Below are 19639 nucleotides of genomic sequence, written 5' to 3'. Positions count from 1 at the left end.
GAAGCTTATCAGAGAGGAGAGGTACCAGGCAGGAGAGAAATACGGGCCCATACCAACCAATGTCCAGAGCTGAAAACGCTATTTTGAATTTTTATCCTACACAAGGAAATAGCATCTTTACAAAACAGTAGATAAACATGTATTAGGCCAGTTTTGCTTATTGACATGTCTCTTCATTCATTTATTCAACAGCCATTTACTGAGTGGCAGCTTAGTAGTTTTGAGGCCTCAGAATTAACTTAAGGCAAACTTGTGAGGTAGGAAATTTGATTTCAGTCCTCTCACCTCTTTCTCCTATGCTCTTTCTTAAGGCTTCAGCATTCTCTTTTCTCCCCCAGGCTTTGGTGCTTAGAAACTAATAACATGAAGGCTTCGGTGACAGGTGACCGGGATGTTTAGGATAAAAGATGGTTGTGTTGAGAGGAAGAAAGAGAGTATGTTGAGGACAGAAATAGCCCCGAGGTCTTAAGTTCTACTGCCTGTCAGTAGGTGGAATTATCAATTATCATGTCCTTTATACTCCCTGCTCTCCTGTTGTAATGAAACACATTACTCTCATAACAAGGAAAAAATACCAATAAGATATGTGTAAGAAAATAAACAATGAAAAGAATGTGGTCATGTTTTCTTCTGCCCAGTTTTTTTCTTTCTGATCATTGTCAGTCAAGCAGGCCTGCTTTGCTTGTCAACATTATTTAAATTGTTTAAAAACTTTTGCAAGTTGGCCAAAAGTCGAGGTTTTCAATTATTATAGGCTTTTTAAAACTTTTCTGTACCATGCTACTGTCACGAGGGCTAGTATAAAGAACATTTAAGCTGCTTCAAATTTTAAGTACTGAACATTTGAGTTACTTTCAACTTTACCCAATTACCATCAGAACAACCGGGGAATATTTTTATTGAATGTTTTGACTAAATTATTGAGTTGCTGTGGAGTCTTGAAGGATGTAATATACCATGAAGGAAGAGTAGAAGGTGTTTATGGCAGAATGGATTAGGGGAACCTGTTTTGTCTTGGGAGCATCAGAAAAGCCTCTTTGTTTGTTTTTGTGTTTTTTGTTTGTGTTTTGTTTTTTGTTATAACTATGTCCTCAGTTCTTAGCCCAGTCCTGGTTATAATAGCTATTTGATAAATATTGTATTTAAGCTTGGCACCTGTGGCTCAAGTGGCTAAGGTGCCAGCCACATATACCTAAGGTGGCAGGTTCAAATCCAGCCCGGACCCGCCAAACAACAATGACGGCTGCAACCAAAAAATAGCCGGGCGTTGTGGCGGGCGCCTGTGGTCCCAGCTGCTTGGGAGGCTGAGACAGGAGACTCTCTTGAGCCCAGGAGTTGGAGGTTGCTGTGAGCTGTGATGCCACAGCACTCTACCCAGGGGGACAGCTTGAAGCTCTGTCTCAAAAAATAAATAAGTAAATAAATAAATATTTTATTTAATGAATAAATGAGTGAATAAAAGCAAGGCATACATGGGAAAGCCCAGAGATACCAAAGCAAATACAATTTAATAGTAACTTTTGATTTCTTTTCTCATATTCTTCAATATTCTCTAAATTTTAAAATATTTGATATACAATAAATAATTTTGAGGTAGAAAATATTATGATCTGAAAAATCTCTAAGAATTTAATTCACCTTGGAACTATCACAGTTGGTTCATTTTATCTACTTCCTGTGGATAAAAATGGCCATTTGGACAGAAAAATGAAGACAGCCTGAAGCAGAGTTCTATTGTTTAGTAAGGCCTGCTTCCCCCGTCAGGACATCGGCCCAACTAGGTCGGGAGGCCTCTTCTTTGCTACTGTCAGATGTAGCAGCTGCTTGGGCTGACTTTGGTGGGAAACTGTGCAGTTCAATCATTGTGTCTGAATTTATTGATGAAGAAGTTTGTCTTAGCAGGAACTGACACTACAAACAGGAAAATGGAGCCAAACTATGAGTCAATGTTGAGAACACAATTAAAGACACAACAACTCCTGGAAGAAAGAACACTCACTCAACAACAAGGAAAACCTTCAAGAAAAGTTAAACTTCATTGGTGCTAAGTCACAATTAACAGATGAATGGAGAAATAACACTACCTTTCCTGGGGTAATGTTGACAATATTTTTTAGTCTATTATTTTTATAAAAGGTTTTAAAGTGAGGAGTAACATAAATACACTGTGGTGTGTGTGTACCATGGAATACTATTCAGCCATGAAGAAGGATGGAGACCTTGTATCTTTTATATTTACCTGGATGGATTTGGAGAACATTCTCCTAAGTATTAAAGTATCACAAGAATAGAAAGGTATCCAATGTACTCTATGCTAATATGGAACCAGTAGATGAACAACCACCCACCCACATGAAAGAAAAACACAAGTAAATTCAAATAGGAGGGAGTGGGAGGAGGGAAGGAGGAAGGAGGGGGATTGGTGGGTTCTCACCTAACGGGCACAGTGTAGGGGTACATGGCACACCTCCTGGGTGAAGAGCTCAACTACAACTTGGACTTTACCTAACAAATGCAAACCATGTAACCTAATCGTTTGTACCCATATATTAATCTGAAATTTAAAAAATAAATGAAGATTAAAAATATTCCTCTCTCTAGCCTCCCTTATTCAGAGTTCCAGAGGCAAAACCATTGTTTCTTATATATCCAGGCATTTGCTAGTAGAATGCCAACATATGTAGACTTACATAGAGTCATGTACCTCATAATGACATTTTGGTCAATGCTGGACCACGTAAATAACAGTGGGTGGTCCCATAAGATTATAATGAAGCTGAAAAGTTCCTATTGCCTAGTGACAGAGAGCCGTCCTAACAGTGCGATGCATTGCTCACCTGTCTGTGGTGCCGCTGCTGTGAACAGACATGCTGAGCTGACAGTCCTATAGTGAGCATCAACAGCTATGTTACTCGTCTCTATATTACTATACTATACTATACTATGCTATACATTTTATTGTTATTTTAGAGTGTACTCCTCCTACTTATTAAAAAGAAAAAAGTTAACTGTAAAATAGCCTCAGGCAGGTCCTTCAGAAGGTGTCCAGAGGGCGGCAGTGCTATCGGTGCTATTGCCATGAAGACTGTTCTGTGGGAGAAAATGTAGGGGTGGAAGACAGGGACATTGATGATCCGAACTCTGCGTAGGCCTAAGTGGCTACCACGTGTGTTTGTGTCTTAGTTTTTAACAAAAAAAAAAGTTTTAAAAGTAAAAAAAAAGTTAAAATTTTTAAAAATTAAAAAAAGCTTATAGAATATAAAGAAAAACAGGTTTTTGCATATTTATGTTTTAAGTAAAGTGTTACTGCAAGATTCAAAAAGCTGTAAGCTAAAGTTACTTTATTATTGAAAAAAAAATGAAATGTAATGTCACCTAAGTATATAGTGTTTATAACGTCCATGGTGGGGTGCAGTAATGTCCTAGGCCTTCATATTCACTTACTACTCACGCACCCAGATCAACTTCTGGTCCCGCAAGCTCCATTCATGGTTAAGTGTCCTACACATTACAAAGTGTACCATTTTTTATCTTTCATATCATATTTTTACTGTACCTTTTCTATGTTTAAATATACTTAGATATTGGTACACTTACCATTGTGTTCCAACTGCCTGCAGTATTCGGTACAGTCACATACTGTTCAGGTTTGTAACTAGGAGCGATAGGCCATACCATGTAGCCTCGGTGTGTAGTAGGCTGTACCATCATAGGTTATGTAGGTATACTCTATGAGGTTGGCAAAAAGACAAGATTGCCTAACAATGCATTTCTCAGAAGAGAGCCACATCATTGAATGACATACGACTATATATAATACATTGTTATTGACTACAACCACTCTGCTGTGCATTGGATCCCAAGACCTATTCCTCTTGTCTGTGTGAAACTCTATACTCCTTGATCAACTCCCACTCTCTCCCTCCCATCCCCATCCCTACCCCCAGGTTCTGGTAACCATTCAACTCTCTGCTTTTATGAGTTCACCTTTTTTAGATTCCGCATCTAAGTGAGATCATGCAGTATTTATCTTTCTGTGCTTGGCTTATTTTACATAGTGTAATCCTCCAGATTCACTCATGTTGTTGTAAATGACAGGATTTTCCTCCCTATTGAGGCTGAATTATATTCCATTTTGTATGCTGACCACATTTTCTTTATCCATTCATCCGTTGATGGACACTTAGGCGGCTATTGTGAATAGTGCTGCAGTGAACACGGGAGTGCCAATATATTGATTTCAGTTCTTTTACTGTAAATCCAAGTGGGATTACTGGGTCACATGGTGGAAAGAGATCACAGAACTAAATATAAAAGCTGAAACTATGCAATTTCTCAAAATACAGGAGAAAATCTTTGAGATTTTGAGTTAAGCAAAGATTTCTTAAATAGTACAGAAAAAAGCATAAAACATAAAAGGAAAAGTGATAAATTAGATTTTATAAAAAGTAAAAGCTTTCTTCCAAAGATACTTTTAAGAGAAAGTAAAAAGGCAGCTCAGACTGGAAGAAAATATTTATAAAACATGTATCTGATAAAGGCCTTCTATCTCTCTATATAAACAATGCTTAAATATATCTGATGAAGGACTTAGATACAGATATATGAACAACACTTATAACTCAATTTTTAAAAAGACAACTCAAGGTCAGGCAGGGTGGCTCATGCCTGTAATTCCAGCACTCTGGGAAGCCAAGGTGGCTGAATTGCTTGAGCTCAGGTGTTGGAGACCAGCCTGAGTAAGAGTGAGCTGTCTCTAAAAAATAGCTGGGTGTGGCCTGGCACCTGTAACACAGTGGTTACAGCACCAGGCACATGCACTGAGGCTGGTGGGTTTAAGCCGGCCTGGGCCAGCTAACCAACAATGACAACTGCAACAAAAAAAAAAAAATAGCAAAGCACTGTGGCAGGTGCCTGTAATCCTGACTACTGAGAAGCCTGAGACGAAAGGATCATATGAACCCAACAGTTTGAGGTTGCTATGAGCTATGACATTATAACACTCTACTGTGGCTGACAAAATGAGACTCTGACTCAAAAACAAAAAAGATGGGTGGTGCCTCAGTGGGTAGGGCGCTGGCCCCATATACTGAGGGTGGTGGGTTCGAACCCAGCCCCAGCCAAACTGCAACAAAAAATAGCCAGGCGTTGTGGCAGGCGCCTGTAGTCCCAGCTACTCAGGAGGCTAAGGCAAGAGACTCGCCTAAGTCCAGGAGTAGATGCCATGTGATAAAGTGCAACTCTGTCTCTAAAAAAAAATAGAATACAGGCAAAGAATTTGGATTAAATTAGTGATAAGTACATAGAAAACTAAACAGATGATGAAAAAAGACAGTTTGCTCTAGGCAAGCACTATTCAGAAAAGAAAAGTTAATCTCAGTTTCCTACATGGCTCAGCTTTGAATACTTTATGCAGAGTCACATTAATGTAAACACACTGATTGATACTGAGACCAAGCCACTCTGACTGTATTGTCATGGTGCAGAGAGGGAAGGTGGTAGCAGCTGTCTTCTACAAAAAGATAAGCCACACCTGTAACACCAGCACTCTGAGGGCCAAGGTGGGTGGATTGTTTGAGTTCAGGATTTCGAGACAAGCTTGAGCAAAAGCGAGACCCCATCTCTAAAAAAAATAGCCAGGTGTTAGGGCTGGTGCTTGTAGTTCCAGCTACTCAGGAGGCTGAGGCAAGAGGATCACTTGAGCCCAAGAGTTTGAGGTTGATGCCATGCTACTCTACCCACTTTGACAAAGTGAGACAGAGTCAAAAAAAAAAAAGACAACTCAGATTTTAAAATGTACAAAACTCATGGACAGACACTTTATGAAAGAAGATGTATGAATGGCAAATAGCATATGAAAAGATGTCCAACTTCATTAGCCATTAGGGAAGTCCAACTTAGAAGTACTATCAGGTATTCCCACACATTCATTAGAATGGCTAAAATTGAAAAGACTGACAATACCAAGTGCAGGAGAGGATACAGAGCAACTGGAACTCTCATATATCACTGTGCCGTTATGCAAAATGGCACAGCCTTTTTCAAAAACTGGCAGTTTCTCATGACATTCATATTTAGTGTTTTTGTCAACTCAGGATGTTTTCAACAAAATGCCATCAACTAGGTGGGTGAAACAACATTTTTTTCTCATCGTTCTGAAGGCTGAGAAGGCCAAGATCAAGTTGCCAGCAGATTCAACTCCAGGTGAAAAAGCCAAATTCCTGGCTCATAGAAAGCTGTCTTACTATGAGCTCACATGGCCTTGCCTTGGTGCCTGTACAAGGAGAGAGAGAAATATCATGTCTTTTCCTCTTTTTATAAGTGCTGTAATGCATTATGAGGGCACCAACCTCATGACCTCATCTAACCCTAATGACCCCCTAAAGGCCCCATCTCCAAAACCATCACAGTGGGGTGAAGATTTTAACTTGAATTTTGGAAGGACACAAACATTCGGTCTATAACATTTATCATATGATCCAGCAATTCCACTCTTTACACTCAAATGTGTTCACACAAAAACCTGGATATGAATCTTTATAGCAGTTTTATTCATAATTGCCGAAATCTAGAAATAACTCAAATGTCCCTTAATGGATAAATACACTGTTATACTTGCACTCAATGGAGTACCCGCCGGTAATAATAACAGACTGTAGACACACAGCAACATGGATGACTCTCAAGTGCATTATGTTAAGTGGAAAAAGCCAGACTCCGAAGGTGACATCCGGGACTATTCTGAGAAACTATAGAAACAGGGAACAGAACAATTAACAAGCGTATATGTAGGGGGTTAACTACAAGGCAATGTGATCTATAAATAAAACGAGTCTGGAAGCTGAATCAAGCCATTGGCTGCCAGATTGTGAACTGAATTAGGACTTCTGTAGTTCCTGTTTGGCTTAAGAAGGTTTCTCACTTCACTTCAAGATCATGGAAATATGTATATATGGCTTTATTAACACTTGCTTTTTTTTCTGTGAGACAGAGTGTCACTTTGTCACCCTCGGTAGAGTGCCATGGCTCCTAGTTCACAGCAACCTCAAGCTCCTGGGCTCCAATGATTCTTTGCCTCAGCCTCCCCAGTAGCTGGGACTACAGGTGCCTGCCACAACACCTGGCTATTTTTAGAGATGGGGGTCTCACTGGTTCATGCTGGTCTAGAACTCCTGAGCTCATGTGATCCACCTGCCTCGGCCTCCCAGAGTGCTAGGATTACAGGCTCCAGCCAGTGACCCTGGCTGCTTTTGCTTTTTTTAAACTTATAATTTGAAATAATTTAACCTTATGGAAAAAATAGTAAAAATAGTACGGAGAATTCCCATGTATTCTATATCCAGCCAACATTTGACATCACCACAGCACAATTACTAGAAGCAGGAAATTACCATTGATAAATGCAATGAACTAATCTGTAGTCCATATTCTGTTCTCACTAGTTTTCCTAGTACTGACTTTTGGGTCCACCATCCAGTCCAACATCCCACATACTGCATTTCAGCACTTGTATGTCCTTAGTCTCCTCTACTCTCTGACAGATCTTTAGCCTTTCTTGGTCTTCTATGACACTGCTGGGACTACAGGTGCCACCACAATGCCCGGCTATTTTTTCTCACTCTTGCTCAGGCTGTTCTCAAACTCCTGAGCTCAGGCCATCCACCTGCCTTTATATGACTCCTATAAATTAAATAAATAAGTTAAATTAAAACAACCTAAAGTCACACAGTTCAATAAGATTAGGAACCTACTCAAGTGACTTTGCTGTTTCAAGAAGTTCTTGCCCAAGAAGGTAAACTTACAAATAACTTTTTAAAGGAATTTCCTGAGAATCTATGTATCTGGAAGAAAGACTACTCACAAACCTTCATCATAGTAAACAGCCCTCTCTTCAGAGCAGTATCACTTAACTTATCTTTTCTAATGACTGTTTGCCTTTAAGGCCAGCCTTATAACCCTGCCACACTGTGTGCAACAATCCTGTAATTGCCCAGTCTTAACGTTTGACCAATCCCAAACAGGCCTCCACACTTCACATCGAAAGACCCACCTTAAAACCAGATGCCAGAAAACTACAAATATCCCACCCTTGACTCGATATTCTGAGACTACTAAGATTATGTGAAGACAATAGACTTCCTTACTGTAGTGAGAAGTTGGTTTTGTTTTTTAAACTTGGTTTTGCTTCATTAGTAGACCATTTTGGTGGTATTTTCAAGGAGCCAGCAGTTGGTAATGATTATAAATATACATTTGGAAGCAATTGAAACAAAAGACTGATGAATCTAACAACATAAAAAATTGCATGAGAACATGTACCAAAAACAAAGTCAAAAGACAACTGACAAACAGATAAAAAAAATGCTTTCACTGGGCAGCGCCTGTGGCTCAAAGGAGTAGGGCGCCAGCCCCAGAGGTGGTGGGTTCAAACCCAGCCCCAGCCAAAAACAGCAAAAAAAAAAAAAAAATTCTTTCACCATATATAGAGACAAAGGGCTAATATCCCTAATAAATAAAGAATCTTTAAAAATTAAGGGATAAAGTACTCAAGGATCCAATAGAAATATGGGAAAAAGATATCAGTGGACAATTCTCTCTCTCTCACAAACTCACATATAAAAATGGTTGTAGCTGGGCACAGTGGCTCTTGCCTGTAATCCTAGCACTCTGGGAGGATGAGGCAGTGGATTACTTGAGCTCAGGAGTTTGTGACCAGCCTGAGCAAGAGCCAAACCCTGTCTCTAAAATAGCCAGATTCAGGCAGCACCTGTGGCTCAAAAGGGTAGGGCGCCAGCCCCATATGCCGGAGATGGCAGGTTCAAACCTAGCCCCAGCCGAAAACTGCAAAAATAAATTAATTAATTAAGTAAAAATAGCCAGATGTTGTGGCGGGCAACTGTAGTCCCAGATACTTGGGAGGCTGAGGCTAGAGGATCTCTTGAGCCCAAGAGTTTGAGGATGTTGTGAGCTATTACATCACAGAATTCTACCAAAGGCAACAAAGTGAGACTGTGTCTCAAAAATGAATGAATGAATGAATAATAGAAATGGCTTTAATAAACTTATAGAGATGGCTTGGCGCCTATGGCTCAAGCGGCTAAGGCGCCAGCCACATACACCTGAGGTGGTGGGTTCTAATCCAGCCAGGGCCCACCAAAACAACAATGAGGGCTGCAACCAAAAAATAGCCAGGCGTTGTGGTGGGCACCTTTGGTCCCAGCTACTTGGGAGGCTGAGGCAGGAGACTCGCTTGAGCCCAGTAGTTGGAGGTTGCTGTGAGCTGTGATGCCACAGCACTCTACCCAGGGGGATAGCTTGAGGCTCTGTCTCAAAAAAAATAAATAAATAAACCTATAGAGACAGAAAAATCAGTTATATTAATAAGTCTATTTAAAAAGTGACCCTTAAATATGTATTTCTATGTATAAAGTTCAAACTCACTCTTAATTTACAAAATGCAAATTAAAAGCAAGACTGAGATAACATTTCTCACCTATCAGATAGCAAAAATAAAATTTTAATAAAATTTAATAATAAAATATGACAACACATTTTGTTGGCAAGATCTTAAAAAAATAGTCTTTTTGTTGCTGTTAGGAATGCAAACTGGTACAATCCTTCCCTTACTGAAACAGACCCTGGGGTTCTCTATGCAATAGAAATTAACGAAAGACCAAATGGGAGTCCCAGGAAAGCCTTTCTGGGGGCTGAAGCTTGGCCAAGCACAGGGGAGAAAGCACAAAGGAGAGAGCCCTGAAGCTGGCTCCCCAGGGGAGTTCAGGGAAAGTTGTAAGAAGCTTAGGTGGGAAAGGGGTGATGTTTAAGCATGCAAATTTGCACCTGTATAGTCCTACTTTATATTTTTTCATTGGTGTATGTCTCATTAGCATGTTAAGTCTCCCACCCCTGGGCATGATTTTTAGCATTAAAATGAGATTTCAATGAGGGAAAAGCCATAGTAAAGTCAAAGTAGGGGTCTTTTCTGGCTTGAAGTGGTTGGATCCAGATGGGTCTGGTTCTTTTGCAGTCAAGTGTCATATCAGCTGTGTCAGTATGTTCCAGTGGCCGTGAAAAATATTATTCACAAGGCGGATGGGTTAGGCCTCTCTCCTTATCTGGGTATGGGCTGACTAGGAAGGATTTGAATTAGACTGTGAGGGGAAAATGCTGAAAAGGTAAACCAGAAACTAATGAGGCTAGTTAACCTGCTAACTTAACTAATGAGGGTAAGTAGAATCAGGGTGAAAAATGGGGAGTGAATATGGGTAAGCAACAAGACATATGATCCACTGAATTCATGAATTCAAGCTGACAAAAATAAACAATCGAACTAATAAATGCATGGGGAAAAGGGATGGCTCTTATGTATAATAGAATTCTGATTAATAAATGTGGATGAAATGAAACAATGCAACCAGAAAATCACCACTGAGTAAAACACAATAATAAATGTTGCAGCCCAGAATCATCCATAGACGCCAAAATAAGTGAACAAAAGTATAAAGAGAAAGAGGCCATTTGCATAGTCTTAAAATATCTCCCTACAAAACCTCAGTACTTATAAAAGGAAGACAGTAACTTTATAAAGCCACCATCTCCATAAGAGGGCATGGTGATATCATATACCCCGATGTGGCGCACCAGAAGTGGCAAAGCACTGCATCTGTGGCATTCTTGTAAAGAAATTAGTACATAACTTCAATCAAAACATGAGGAAGACATCAGAGTAATTCAAATTGAGGGGCACTCTACAGAATAACTGGTTATTATTCTTAGGAATTGTCAGTGTCATAAAAGACTAGGAAAGGCTAAAGATCTGTCAGAGAGTGGAGGAGACTAAGGAAATACGAGGGCTGAAATGCGGTATGTGGGATGTCGGGCTGGGTGCCGCACCCGAAAAGTCAATACTAGGAAAACTGGTGAGAATGGAATATGGACTACAGGTTAGTTCATTGCTTTGTGTCAATGGTAATTTCCTGCTTTCAGTAATTGTGCTATGGTGATGTCAAATGTTGGCTGGATATAGGATACATGGGAATTCTCTGTACTATTTTTACAATTTTTCCATAAGATTAAAATTATTTCAAATTAGAAGTTTTAAAAAAGCAAAAGTAGCTGGGTCACTGGCTGGAGCCTGTAATGCTAGCACTCTGGGAGGCCAAAGCCGGTGGATCACTTGAGCCTGAGAGTTTGAGGTTGCTGTGAGCTATGACACCAGGGCACTCTACCCAGGGTGACAAAGTGTGTCTCTGTCTCAAAAAAAAAAAAAAAAAGTCATCTCAGCCCTCTTATTTTCTCTCTCTCTCTCTCTTTTTTTTGTATTTTGATATGTAAGTTCCAGTTCTATGTTCTTTGAACATTAGTTTCTTGTAAAAGAGTACACAGAGGATATATTTTTAAATGCCTGCATATTCAAATTTTTTCTTGTACTTTTACATGTAAATGATAATCTGAATTTCACTTGGGTTTTTTTTTTTTTTTTGAGACAGAGTCTCACTATATTACCCTCAGTAGGTGCCGTGGCATCACAGCTCACAGCAACCTCAAACTCTTGGGCTTAAGCAATTCTCTTGCTTCAGCCTCCCAAGTAGCTAGGACTATAGGCGCCTGCTACATCGACACCTGGCTATTTAGTTTTTGTAGTTGTCATTGTTGTTTAACAGGCCTGGGCTGGATTCGAACCCTCCAGCCCTGGTGTATGTGGCCAGTGCCCTAACCACTGAGCTATGGGCACCGAGCCTTCACTTTGAATTTTTGAACCACAAATCTTTTTTCTCAAAGCTCTGCGAGCATTGTTGCACTATCTTTTAGCCTCTAATATTACAGATCGGAAGTCTTATGCTAATACAGTTTCTTTTTTTTTTGAGACAGAGCCTCAAGCTATCCCCCTGGGTAGAATGCCGTGGCATCACAGCTCACAGCAACCTCCAACTCTTGGGCTTAAGCGATTCTCTTGCCTCAGCCTCCCAAGTAGCTGGGACCACAGGCACCCGCTACAATGCCAGGCTATTTTTTAATTGCAGCCATCATTGTTGTTTGGCAGGTCTGGGCTGGATTTGAACCCGCCACCTTAGGTTTATGTGGCTGGCGCCTTAGCCACTTGAACCATAGGCGCCGAGCCAATCCAGTTTCTTCTCTTCTTTAAAATGTGACCACAAATTACCTATACATGCTAATTATAAGTTACCTGTGGGATCCCTTCCTTTCACTCTCTGCATAAATTTCTTCATGTTCTTCTGGGCAGCCTCTGGTGGCATTTTTTAGATTTTTAACTGCTGCTGTGTAGCGCTGCTGGTAAAAACGTTAACAGAGGACACAGTCTATTCCCAGGGACTTTGAAGCAACTCTATGGTAATTGATTTTTTCCATCTGAAAGCTTATGAGATACATTTCTTACTTTGGAATTCAGAAATTTCACAAGCTATAGCTGCCTGGCTCAAGGAGAGTACATTCATTTTAAAACTTCAAGTTTTTCTTCCGTTCAGGAAAGCTGTATTTTATTATCTCATAATTAAAGATCTCCATCTGATCTTATGAAATCCCATGAGACTTCCTTCCTTTTTTTTCTTTCCATTCGACAGAGTCTCATTTTGTGGCCCTTGGTAGAGTGCTCTGGTGTCATAGCTCACAGCAACCATAAAGTCTTGGGCTCAAGCAATCTTCTTGCCTCAGCCTCCCATGTAACTGGGACTACAGGTGCCCACCACAACGTCCGGCTATTTTTAGAGATGGGATCTTGCTCTTACTCAGGCTGGTCTTGAACTCCTGGGCTCAAACAATCTACCCACCTTGGCCTCCCAGAGTGCTGGGATTACAGGTGTGAGCCCAAAGTTCAGCCTATTTTTGTTAACTTTTCATTCTTTTTTTTTTTTTTTTTTTTTGAAACAATCTCTCTCTGCCACTCAGGCTGGAATGCAGTGGCATCATCATAGTTTACTGCAACCTCAAACTCCTAGACTCAAGCCTTCCCTCTGCCTCAGCCTCCCACATAGCTGGGGCTATAGGCATCTGCCATGACACTGGCTAATTTTTCTGTTTTTAGTAGAGATGGGCTCTCACTCTTGGCTGGAACTCTTAGCCTTTCAGAGTGCTGAGATTATAGGTGTGAGCCACTGCGCCCAGCCTTCATTCATTATTCTTATTTCTGCATATTTTGGCTATGTTGTAATTTCCTTTATTGATATTACAAATACTCTTTTTCGGGTAATATTTTTCCCCAGGTTTTCTACTGAATTTTGAAATTTAAAATCATGTTTTAAGTTTTGGGGTTTTTTTGGTTTTTTTTTTAGAGACAGAGTCTCACTTTGTTGCCCTCGGTAGAGTGCCGTGGCATCACAGCTCCTGGGCTTAGGTGATTCTCTTGCCTCAGCCTCCCAAGTACCTGGGACTACAGGCACCCACCACAAGGCCTGGCTATATTTTTTGTTGCAGTTTGGCCGGGGCTGGGCTTGAACCTGCCACCCTCGGTATATGGGGCCAGCACCCCACTCACTGAGCCACAGGCACCGCCCCATGTTTTAAGTTTTAAAGATTGCTTTGTGCTCTCTAATTCTATCAACCTGACAACTCTAAAGGATTACATTTCACCTAAAGCATTCTGATCAGCCTCACTCCTTCCTGTTGCATTTCAAGTTTCCTGAGGGTAGAAGTGGCTAGTATGTGGTTGGTGTTTTAAAAAACCTGTTTGGTTGATGACAGAGCATAGCCTTGCTGCTTTGGTAGCCTAACTCTTCTCCTGCCTTAGCTAAAAAAGAGAGGGAAGAAAAAGAAAAAAAAAAAAATCAATCCTAAAAGAAAGAGGTAAATTGCTGGGCTTGGTGTCTCTTGCCTGTAATCCCAGCACCCTGGGAGGCCGATCCATGTGGATTGCTTGAGCTCAGAAGTTCGAGACCAGTCTGAGTAAGAGCAAGATCCCATCTCTAAAAATAGCAGGACACTATGGTGGCCGTAGTAACTGGTATAGTCCCAGTTACATGGGAGGCTGAGGCAAGAAAATCTCTTGGGTCCAAGAGTTTGAGATTACTGTGAACTATGATGCCGTGGCGCACTACCAAGGGTCACTGAGTGAGACTCTGTCTCAAGACAAAAACAAAAACAAACAAAATAAAAAGCCTCAAACTCTTGTTTCTACCAAGTGAACCAGAGAGAGAGGGAAGGAGTGGGGCAGTGGGAAGAATTGACATGTTCTGAATTGCCATGACATCCTAAAATTAAATAAACAAATAAATATTTATTTACTGTTACTTCTATTATTTCTGTGTCAGTATGAATCATCAGTTTTAGTTGTTTAGGTGATATCCCTTTTCAAATTGTTTTGTTATCTTAAATGGACATAGGTTCTTTTAACAGGAGAGCCATCAGTAAAAAATAATATAGGGATATTTTTTGCTCTGCGAGTAAAGTAGTAGCAAACTGATAAAGAAGGATTCTCTGTTCTTGAGCTTCTCCAGGACGAGTATGGTGGAGACACACGAGTGGTTAGTCCACTGCTCCCAGGCGTGCGGGCAGCAAGCAGACTTAGGTGTTGTTCTACGTCTCCTGCATCAGCCCAATCCAGCCAAGACCGTCCTGCCTCTTTCTAGGCTTGACCAGAAAGACAAAGCTACCCTCAGGCTCAGGCATCTTCAGCACAGAGGCCCCACATCTGTACTAAAACACATGGAGAGCTTAGAACAGCGCCCAACATAAAGTAAGTGCTCAATAAATGCTATCTGGTAACTACCACTCACCACTGTAAAACTCATCAGCTTCTCATCCCCATTTTCTCAATGGTAAGCTCCCTCTAAGAGGTAGAAAGGACATCTACAGGACAATCAAAACATTCACATTGCCACACTGGCCTTCTTAGCACATTTCCTGTACAGCACTATGCTGAAAATGTTCTTTCTCCCTTTGAAGCACACCATCAAATGTCCCATTAGTTAGACACGACTTTTTTTTTTTTTTTTTTTTGGCAGTTTTTGGCCAGGGCCAGGTTTGGACCCACCACCTCTGGTATATGGGGCTGGCGCTCTACTCCTTTGAGCCACAGGTGCCACCCCAATTATACATGACTTTTTATGTGCTGTGTCCCATTAAAGAATGTCAGCATGTTTCAGCCCTCAGAAAATAGAAAAAAATAAAACAACCCTGTCCCACTGTAGTAGATGATTTGGGTACCTCACTCCACATTGCTCAGCTCCTCGGTCTTTAGTCCTGCATGGTGGAAAATTCCATGCACGTGGCAGTGTCCCACCTCAACCACAGACCTTGGCTTCTTTTTCTTTTCTCCTTTAGGGCTTTCTCTGAAACTCAGGAAGGTTGCTCCCAGTCTGCAAGCTGAGTTGAGGTTTGGAGGAGTTAACATCCCTGGAGGCAACTAACAACCGGTGGGGAATGGGACTCAGTGAATGAATTCCTATCCTTGGATGGGTTGTTCTAGAGAGGCCCTGGGGAGATGAAGCCCCAGCTGGGCACAGTGGTGACCAGCTCAATAAAGTATTCTTTGAGGGCTTTTTTTCCCCCTTCCCTTTCTTACTTCTTTTGCTATCTCACTTTTGACTCTTAGGGCAACCCTCAAATAAAATCTCTGTTCCTGACTCATTGCCAGATTCTCTGCTTTAGGGAAACCGATTCTAGTATACCTACCACATATTAAGGATAGATCCTGAGTCAATCATAGCAGTGCTACAGTCTGAATGTTGGTGTCCCTGCTCCTCCAATTCATATTCTGAAATCCCATCCCCCCAAGGAAGTGGCATTAGAATATGAGGTCTTTAGAAAGTGATTAGGTCTTGGGGGTAGAGCCCTAATAAATGGGATTAGAGTACCTTACAAAAGAGGCCCAAGAAAGACGCCCCCTCATCCTTCCCACCACATGAAGTTAGAGTGAGAAGGTAACAGTCTACAAGAATAGGGGCCATCACCAGACCCAGGATCTCAGCATCTTAATCTTGGACTTCCCAAATTCCATGTTTCTGAGAAATAAATTTTTGATTTTTGTAAGCTACCCAGTTTATGGTATTTTTTTAATAGCAGCCAAAAGGACCAAGCCCAGAGAGAATATTTTTTGTTTAAAAAGTCTTCTTTCCTCAAATCACCCACTTCGGTAGCTATATGAGTGTGGTCTTGCTCTTAGATGAAACTTTATAGTGAAAAGGATGACCTTGGTGGAAGATGACCCCCTCAATGGACCCTGTAGTATATGGCCACAGGATGCAGTGCCTAAATTAAGAGGTTTATTTTTTTATGCCTATATAATGTCTATTATCATCTTTAAAATAGTATGCAAAAGATGATGTATCATCTGTTAAATCTCCCTTCTACTATACAACCATTAAATTGACTGATTTCGATAGCAGGTTTAGATAGATGGAAAGATCGGTCACAGATACCATGCAGAAAAACAAAAATTTACTTATATGAAGAATGCAGAAGAAAGTCAGCGCAATCAAAATCCATGGACAACATTTTCCAAAACAGAACAAGGTGTGCAGATTCCTGGTCCTAAAAGCCTCCCCTCCCCCCAAATGTACACTTGCTTATGATGATTTCTGCTTAGTGAATGTCTTGTCATACACTCCGCAAGCAGGGAAGTTTCTCCAGGGGCAGCCGTACACACATGTATATGTGCCTACATACACACATACAGTGTAGGCATATCCCTGCTTGTAACCCAGTCTGGTGTGTCTCAGAGACACTGGTAAGTGGCCAGGTGCACCTCATCAGTCTGGTAGTGACAAATTGCACGTAGTGCGAGAACAAGGCACAGGGTCTTTAGGCACAAGCCAAGTCCTCCCCCATCACTCCCAGCCTCTCTCTGAAGTCACATCAAGGAAGCATAGCCAGCATCAGTTTCCCAGCCCTCTCCAGGAGGCCTTTGAACAAGCAGATAGACCAGCTGTAGGGTTCATGCTGAATGAGGTCCCATAGCAGCCTGCATTTTCTTCTGCAAGACCTACCACAATCAGAGATTCCATGGAAACAGGGGTTTTCATCAGTTTTACATATTGCTATTCCCAACGCTTAGAGCAATGCTGATATATGTTAACATCTCAATAAACATTTGTCAGTAGATAGATTAATGAATTAGAGATTATGTGTCTAAAGTATCTCTTCTGCCCTAGACCACAAACTCCACGGGAGGAAGGCTCTTGTACAGTATTTGTTTCTGTATCTCCTACACCTAACGTTGCATCTCCCTCATAAAGGTGTTCCCTACATTTGTAAGCTGGAATTCAGTAAATGGAATTCAGTAAAATCTATTCAACTAAAATTTAGATAAAAAATAGTTACATATTCTTAGCTCAAGATCTCCTTGAAGATAAACCTTTAATGCTACATGATCATTCAGTAACATGTTCTCTCAGCTCCTGGGACCAAACATTTTTATCTCAGCAACATGTATTCAAAATGCCCAATTCAATTTTGTCTTTGCACAGAAATTTATTTTTTCTCTTGGAGGATCCCAAAATATGTAAGAAAATATATATTTTTTCTCTTCCCTCCCCATTCTTTCACAAACTGAAAGAATTGATGTTTTAATTTTCATTGATGGTTTGGGCCCTATAATAAAAATGAATGTGCTGACGAGGTATCTGGCTCTAGTTACAAGAAGTGTTACGGATGACTCAGAATGAAGCTGCCTTGCATGACATTAAAATTCCTATCTGGGAAAATGACGTAAATGGTTGACTGGAGATGAAGATAATTTATCAATTTATTTGGTTGAGGCATATTCCAGGATCATAACTTCTCTAAAATTAAATCTGAACTTGTAACAATTCGGAACACCTTAATGCTGACCCTTAACGCTTGGTTAAGTCCCTTGTATCAAATTGGAACTCAAAAATTACCTACCATCATTTATCCCAATGATGTAACACGTCAGTGGCTTGCTTTGTCTCATTAATTTTCATAATTCCATCCTTCATGAAAAGTACCACTTCAAGTGTTTGCCATAAAAGTGAAAGAAACTTACAGGCAAAGCAAAATAATAAAATTAGAATTAAAGATGAAATAATAAAATTAGAATTAAAGATGAATGACTCAGAAGATAGGAGATATTGATTAAGGAAGAATAAATTAAGATGTTATAGGAGCATCTGAGAAGTTTAAGTTGTTAAATCTTGATCAAGTCCAAGCTCATTTAGCATATGTAAAGAAGTGGTTACATTATTTACATAGAAAAGTTCTTGGATATGGGCAAAGTCGGAAATCACTCTGGAGGGACATGAGCATCCAGGATGAGGCACATATTTCTTTCTTTCTTTTTTTTTTGAGACAGAGCCTCAAGCTGTCGCCTTGGGTAGAGAACCGTGGCATCACAGCTCACAGCAACCTCCAACTCCTGGGCTCAAGCGAGTCTCCTGCCTCCACCTCCCAAGTGGCTGGAAACACAGGTGCCCACCACAATGCCTGGCTATTTTTTGGTTGCAGCCATCATTGTTGTTTGGCGGGTCCGGGCTGGATTCGAACCTGCCAGCTCAGGTGTATGTGGCTGGCGCCTTAGCCGGTTGAGCCATAGGCGCCGAGACAAGGCACATATTTCTTTGGAGTAAAAATGTGGGGAGGATCTCAGAGAGAGTATGGGATATTTTAACTTTCATTGATGATTTCCTCTAAAATAATCTGTATTTAATATGTCTAAAATAATCTGTAAATAATATGATTTTAAATATTTAATCCCAGAAAGGGAGTGGTGGTTCAGCCTTAAGCTACATTATCTCAGGCAACCACACACAGTGTAGTCTTATATCTTCCAAACCATACAAAGTCCACAGGGAATTGAGGGACTGGAGGCTGGCTCCTTCAACAAACACGTCCCCCCCACCCCCAGGGGTGTGGCTCCTTCAATTTAATCTCTCATGGTCACCTGTTGCTTTGGGACTCCTCCACTCCCTTCCACTCCTTGCTTCGAAGCCCTTGGGCTCCTTTAACCCTGTGATTCTTACCCCATCCTATGCATTAGAATCACCTAAGGAGTTTTTCAAACATACCTGGGTCTCACCCCCAGAAGCTCAACTCATTTGATCTGGAGTGAAACCCTAGGAATCTTTTTTCCCTCTTAAAATCCCACTGGATGAGACTAATGCACAGTCCAGGTTGAGAACGCTTGCCCTCCTCTGCCCCTCTCACCCAGGGGCGCTTCTTTAACCAGTCAACCGAGCCAGTCACTCTGTTCCACAGGCTCCACTCTGAGTAGGGTGGGAGCCACGGGGTGCTCCTAGTGGAGTAGTTTCAAAACCAAGAGGTTTCTTATTTTGACTCGATAGAACACTTAGCCTTTCTTCTCTTCATTATTATGCTGAAACAGCCACTATTTCTTCACCCACCTTGAAGTGCTTGATCAAATCTGTCCCTCCACATATGTAGAAATCTGTACACATCAGTACAGCCCTTGAATTAGATCCTATACTAACTGGACAAGCATATTTCTAGGCCAAGTAAATCTGCCTTCATTTTAGTCCTTTGTAATTGTCCCAGGGATTTTGAAAAGGCAACATCGACTTCCTATTTAATTTTTTTCTTTTTGAGACAGAGTCTCAAGCTATCACCCTTGGTAGAGTGCTGCCCTGGCATCATAGCTCACAGCAACCTCAGACTCTTGGGCTTAAGTGATTCTCTTGCCTCAGCCTTCCAAGTAGCTGGGACTACAGGC

General features: G+C 40.9%; 1 pseudogene; it reads right to left on the bottom strand.

The window, feature by feature from the left end:
- Positions 1-1731: 1731 nt before the first annotated feature.
- The window catches only part of LOC100956341, a 37286-nt pseudogene continuing 19378 nt past the window's right edge, over positions 1732-19639 (bottom strand).

Source organism: Otolemur garnettii, unplaced genomic scaffold (genome assembly GCF_000181295.1).
Source record: "Otolemur garnettii isolate 467f Iridium unplaced genomic scaffold, OtoGar3 scaffold00008, whole genome shotgun sequence".
NCBI classification, from domain to species: domain Eukaryota; kingdom Metazoa; phylum Chordata; class Mammalia; order Primates; family Galagidae; genus Otolemur; species Otolemur garnettii.
Note: the sequence above shows the minus strand (reverse complement) of the source record. Positions and strands in the feature narration are given on the sequence as shown.